We start from the raw sequence: 5,872 nt of genomic DNA on the forward strand, positions 1-5,872 counted from the left end.
GAACAAAGCCTCAGGCTGAAGACAAATTTCCCCCTCTGCACCAGCTCAGCTTTTACGCAGGGAGAGGGTGACACAACTAAACACAAGGATCAACTGCAGGCAGGACTAAAAGTCAGGACATGCTCCAGCTTTGCCCTCTATTTAGGGCCTCTCTGAGCCATTGCCACTCAACGGACCCTACTATGAGCTGCCTTCCCCCCAACAAACCTGGAAAACAAACAGCCCTGGCGGAGGTGCCAATTCTTAATCTCCAGTCTGACAGCAAAACTCACCCCACACTACATAGGGACAATGTGACCACAATACTTGGAGACTAATCAGGGCAAACAGCAGGAGACAGAGATATTTATTAGGACCTCACTGTGGATTGCACCATCTCGTCCCAGCCCATCCTGAGGTTGCACAATCCTGCATTCTTATAAATACAGATGCACTACAGCCTCTGGGAGTCTCTGCGGACCCAGCTGTGGAGAAATTTTCTCCCCACTTCAGCATCCGAGCCAGCCTGCAGGTCACCATGAGGACTCCTTGCTTTCTGCTGCTCATGTGCTGCCTCCTCCTCTCTCAGATCTCACCCGGTAAGCCTGGGGACATGCTGCGGTGTTGTGGGAGGCACTGCAGCATGTGATAGCTGAGGACAACTGCACAGGGCCAGCAGCAGGACAGCATGTGAGGCTGAGTGGCACAACAGCAGCAGTAGGCATTGAGGTTAAAAGACAAATCTAGCACAATGCTTCCGAGCAGCTCCCTGGGAGAAGGTCTGGGCATCTACAGAATGTCTCATAAGGAACAAGTGCCTCCTGGTCCCATATAAGGCCTCCTCACAGTTGGAGGACAGAGTCATGTGCAGAAAGAAGCATCGCCCTCCTCCCCAGGTCACTGGCTGTTCCCTCCTGCTTCAGACAGGGAGACACCAGCCCTCCCACCCGACCAGTTTGGCCTCTGCCTAAGACTCAGCTGTCTGCAGGCTTCAGGTCTCTGCAGGAGACCACAGGAACACTCCCTCTCCCTGGAGATCCCAGGCTCCTTTTCAAGACCTGGACTCCTCAGTTGAAGAGAGTGTGCCAGCTTCTCTGGGACAGAGCAGTGGTGTCCCTGATGTGACAGAAGATGGGCACTGCAGGGGTCATCTCTGTTCTGTCACCTCCAGCAGGTCACATATATATGTTTAGGTAGGAACATGCAGACATTACAGCTGGACACAGGCAGTCAAGACTGAGTCTAGCAGTTTGTGTGACAGGCAGCATGGGCACAGTCACAGGCCACTAACCAATTTTTAGCTTCTACTGTAAAACATCTATAAATTTTCTATTCTATTATTCTGCCCTTATACAAAGCCTGGAACACATCAGCACCGGCCAAGTTAGAAGCCACAGCCTCCCATCCGTGTGTGCAGGGGCCCTACACGCAGTCCACACACACTCTGCTGCATTTTCTAAGCTGGTACTCATGGTTTTCTACGGTTTTTTCTTAGTTGTGAGCAACAAATGATACCTTCCTACATCACACACACTGTGACATGGTAACTCACCCAGGTGGCCCCACACCTCACACACAGCAGCTGATGATTCACCATCAGTGCTGCAGCCCTGTGCAGCCCTTGCCTGTGCCACTCAGCTGGACCAACCTGGAGTTCCAGGTGCTCTGCCTTGGAGGTGGTGCTGGCCCAACAGGTACCAGGACCACTGAGCCCAGTAGAGGATCCCTGCACCCCAGTCTCTTCAGAGCTCACCTGTACATGTCCAAACCCATGGAGAAACAAGGCTCAGGGACCCCCAGCAACAGGAGCTGAGACCTGATGATCAGGGGGACCATTTTCCTCCCCTCACAGAGAAGGGGGCTGCTCCTCTCACCTCTGCAAATGGCCTTGCTGTGACACTGCCTGGGCCAGGATGACAAGGCCACAGAGCTCACCTCTTGGACACCAAGCCAGCATGAGGCTTCGTCCACATCTAATCTGTGCAGGCCCTGTCCTGGGCCTCCTTGCTAGGGGCAGAGCAGAGCAGGAGGTGAGCACAGCATGAAGTCCCTGCCTGGAGGTGCACAGGGAGCGGCTGTGGGGCCAGAAGGGGCCAGAGAGAGAGCAGACCAGGTCTGAGGCTGTAAGAGAGGCTTGTTCCAGGTGGTGAGAGTGAATGGGGAATAGATGATTTGGGTGTGAATGGGGTTCAACAGTAAGTTCCCATCTACATTTAAAAAGCGAACTATGTCACATGAGATTTAGATTTTTCTCTGCCCTGAAAACTTAAAATTTGCAGCATCACATCTACCTGCCACAATGAGGTGCGAATTGGCAGGGGTGCTCCTTCAGCAGAGCTGCGCCCCATGTCACCGAAGCTCTCTGTCACTTCCCTCAGCTGATTGATATGTCTGTCACCAGCTGGCCACCACAGCCATCAGAATCTTCACCCTGTATTCAGGAAATCTGTGAAATAGCACCGTGAAAGTCTGAGGTGTGGGGAAAGCAAAGCAACATCTCCCCTTTCAACTTGGTCTTCACAGTGCTCCAAGGAGAAAGTAGGAAATCCCTTGTCTCCAGTTTGAGGACAAATAACTTGGCGTTGGTCACACAGCAGTGACTGGCAGCCATGGGCTCCATGGCACCAACTATAGCTCTACAGCCTTAGTTATTTTTCTCTCATTGCTGAGACAAATGCCTGATACCCAAAGTTAAAGAGGGAAAGACTTATTTAGCTCAAAGTTTGTGGAGGTTTCAGTCCACCATCAGCTGGCTCCAAGGCAGGGTAGTGTGGCAGAGAGACTGGAGTTCATGGTGACTGGAAGACAGCAAAATCAAACAAGAGTAAAAAGCGGGGAGTGGGACAAGCTTCTTTCTTCCCCATTATTATACCCAGACTGCTGGAATTGGGGTGGTGCCAATACAATTAGTGGACTGATCCACCAATCACCCACACTTAATCCCAACATTGGACCATGAATCAGTTACAAACTAGATTTAGCCACCTCTGAAAAGCCCAACGCCCATGACTGTAGGAGGAACTGGGGGGACTTCCAGACATGAACCATAACATGTACCTATGGAACCACATGGGTCCCACCAGGACTCTGCATAGAGAAAGCAGAGCTGACCAGAGCAGAGTCCATCATCAGCACCCAATCAACACACAGAGTGAGAGGAACAAAGAAGTTATTCCAGGGCTCTCTTTCTAAAATATTTTTATTGGTATGTGTCTGTGATAAACAGTAAAAGCTTTCATTGTGGGAAGTGACTGAATATGGTGCCCTTGTGTTTCATGAGGAATCAAACAGGAAGCAGAGAGCACTTCCCTCCACTCCATGTAGTTGGCACAGGAGGCTTCTGAAAGCTGGTACAGCCCATGTCTTTACTAAGGTGCGCTGGAAGCTGGGGTGGCAGAAACATGGATTCTGTTTGGTTGTTAAGAGACAGTGGATAACAGTCTATCTCTCTGGGCCTCAGTTTCTCTATATGTAAGTTAGATAAATGCAGCACATTCCTCAGAGGATTAAATGGAATATGTGTGAGTGAAGCGCCAAGGGAAAATGATCAGCCTTAGAATATTAGAAATGGGAGGAAACATTCGCTCTAATTCCTCGATTTTAAATGTGAGACAGTGGCACTCAGAATGGTTGAACAGTTTGCCAAAGATCACACCCTAGATTAGAACTAAATGTGATCACCACGCTGCACACTGAGCTCTCTGCAGTTTAATTTGCATCCTTAAGGTATGGGATCATTGAAGTTAATGACAGAAATTCCTTCTGGTTAGGAACAAGGCCACCGTTACCAAGCAGTATGGTTGTGAGACGTATTACTTTTGGCTGAAAAGAGTGTGCAGACTCTCTCGGGACTGCAGTGCACCTTCAGAGCTTTAACTTTCTTTCCTGAGCAGCAGGCAGTCCCTCAGAGGGGTCCCAGTGTGCTGCAGGGGTTGGACTGAACATTCCCCTGGAATCCTGCAAGCACTTGGAGGCTCCCAGGTCAGGAGACAAAAGGTGGAGCCAGACACACTGGGAGAGTGGTTGCCTAGGACCCCACTGGAGGGCAACACTGTGGTGCGCTAACTAGGACAAGGCAATCTCAGACACTGTCAGGGTTTCAAAAACTGGAGACCAGGAGACTGCTTCATGCAGTGGAGGAGCCTTAGCCCAAGGTGCTTCTCTGAGTATGGGATGGGGTAGGGTAACCAGAGTGTCTCTTAAGTCTCTTCCACCCTCTTGCTAGCACAGCCCAATAGGAGGTCTCAGAGTGACAGAAGGCTTCCAATCATGCACTGTCCCATGCTGTAACCAGGAACATGTGTATTTATGGAGCACTTGCAATATGACAAATGAAATGTTGGTTCATTTACGTGGTAATAACGCACTCCACATTTGGCTACCATGCTGGCCAACATAGAACAGCAAAGACTGTGGGAGGAAGGAAACTCTTCGCTACTGATTGCAGGGAAACATCTAAGGTGCTTTACATTTACTCCAAGGCTCAGAATTCAGGAAGTCTCCTGACAACCTGGACACACCCAGAGGAGAATGCACAGGATGGGGCAGGTCTAGAAAGGAGGCACTAAAAAGGTGATGGGAAGAAACTAAAGCTTATTACCCTAAGTTACCATTAGACTTAACTGCAAAAAGTTATAAAAGAGGCCCTGGAGGAAGCTCCTTGAGAGCACAGTCTCAGTCAGTATGAAAACCCCGCGTCCAGACAATAGATACACACGTCTATAGAGGTCTTGGCTGCTATAGCAAAATCCCACTGGCTGGAGGTCTTAGCGATAGAAACATATCTCCTCACAGTTCTGGAGCTGGAAATCTGAGGTGGAGGAGGCAGCAGGGCTGCATTGCTGAGGTGTCTCTCCTCGGCTGACAGATGGCCCCTTCAGTGTCCACCCTCACCCCTCCTGTGTGTGTCTGTGCCCAGTCTCTTCTGTAGGTACACCAGTCATTCTGGAGCAGGGTCCACTCTAGTGATCTTGTTTGACCTTGACTAACTCTTTAAAAGCCCTACTTCCGCAAACAGCTCGACAACCACGCTCTGAAAGTGGTAGGTGCAACCAAGAGCTTCAAGGAGGCACACTCAGCAGTGCCACCTGCAGTGAAAGCTGGCAAGATGGTGCCTGGATGGTCGCCCACCAGGAGCATCACGGAACAACTTCCTCCCTCCTGAGCACAGTGGAAGAGGAGTCCAGGAGGAAACTTCCTGTTAAGAGTTGCATCCTTCCTTTCCCAAATGTCCTAATGTCACTGCTCTGAAGTACTTCTGTTCTCTCCACAGGTACTGGCCTCCTCGCAGGTCTCCAGCAAAAAGCGGATGAGACTGAATGCAGTGAAAACGGAGGATACTGTACCATTTACAATTGCCCTAACTTTTCCAAATATATTGGTACCTGTTTCAGTGGGAAGGCCAAGTGCTGCAAATGAGCTGAGAGAAAAATGTGGGAGTCGTGAAGAAAGCTTTCAGTCACTGTTTTAACTTTAAAAAGATTTAATGAAATCTTTTTGGAAGCAATCATCTTCAGTTCAAACTAAGTCTTGCGTCTCAATCTGGCTTTATATTGATTAGTATGCTGGTAGGACATCCTCTCAGGAAACTGGTGCACGCACCTAACTCATCTTAGCTCTTCTTTCACCCCCTGCCCCGCCTCCACGTCTTGGTCCTTTCCCTTTGGTAAAAATGCCCCCATGTGGAAACAGTTAAGAAAATCTGGGGTTAGGGTACCAAATGTAGAATGAGAGATAAGCCAGTCAATAAGGCTGCCTGGTGCAGAGAAACAAATCAAAATCACTATCACTTGGTTTCAGCCCCAAACCCACAAGCAAGTGACACAAAGGGTCCATCTTCACAGCCAAGGCTCTGTCTGGACAGTGGGCAGTGAGCTGCTTTACGTTAGCAATG

General features: G+C 49.6%; 1 long non-coding RNA gene across 1 annotated transcript; it reads left to right on the top strand.

Moving 5' to 3' along the window:
- Positions 1-392: 392 nt before the first annotated feature.
- LOC101788950 (uncharacterized) lies at positions 393-5,485 on the top strand. Its single transcript, XR_001199195.2, has 2 exons — positions 393-578; positions 5,252-5,485. It is a non-coding gene; the product is annotated as an uncharacterized LOC101788950 (long non-coding RNA).
- Positions 5,486-5,872: the final 387 nt, after the last annotated feature.

This window comes from Cavia porcellus, unplaced genomic scaffold (genome assembly GCF_034190915.1).
Source record: "Cavia porcellus strain 051 isolate PalLab524CR breed Dunkin Hartley unplaced genomic scaffold, mCavPor4.1 scaffold_24, whole genome shotgun sequence".
Classification (NCBI taxonomy): Eukaryota; Metazoa; Chordata; class Mammalia; order Rodentia; family Caviidae; genus Cavia; species Cavia porcellus.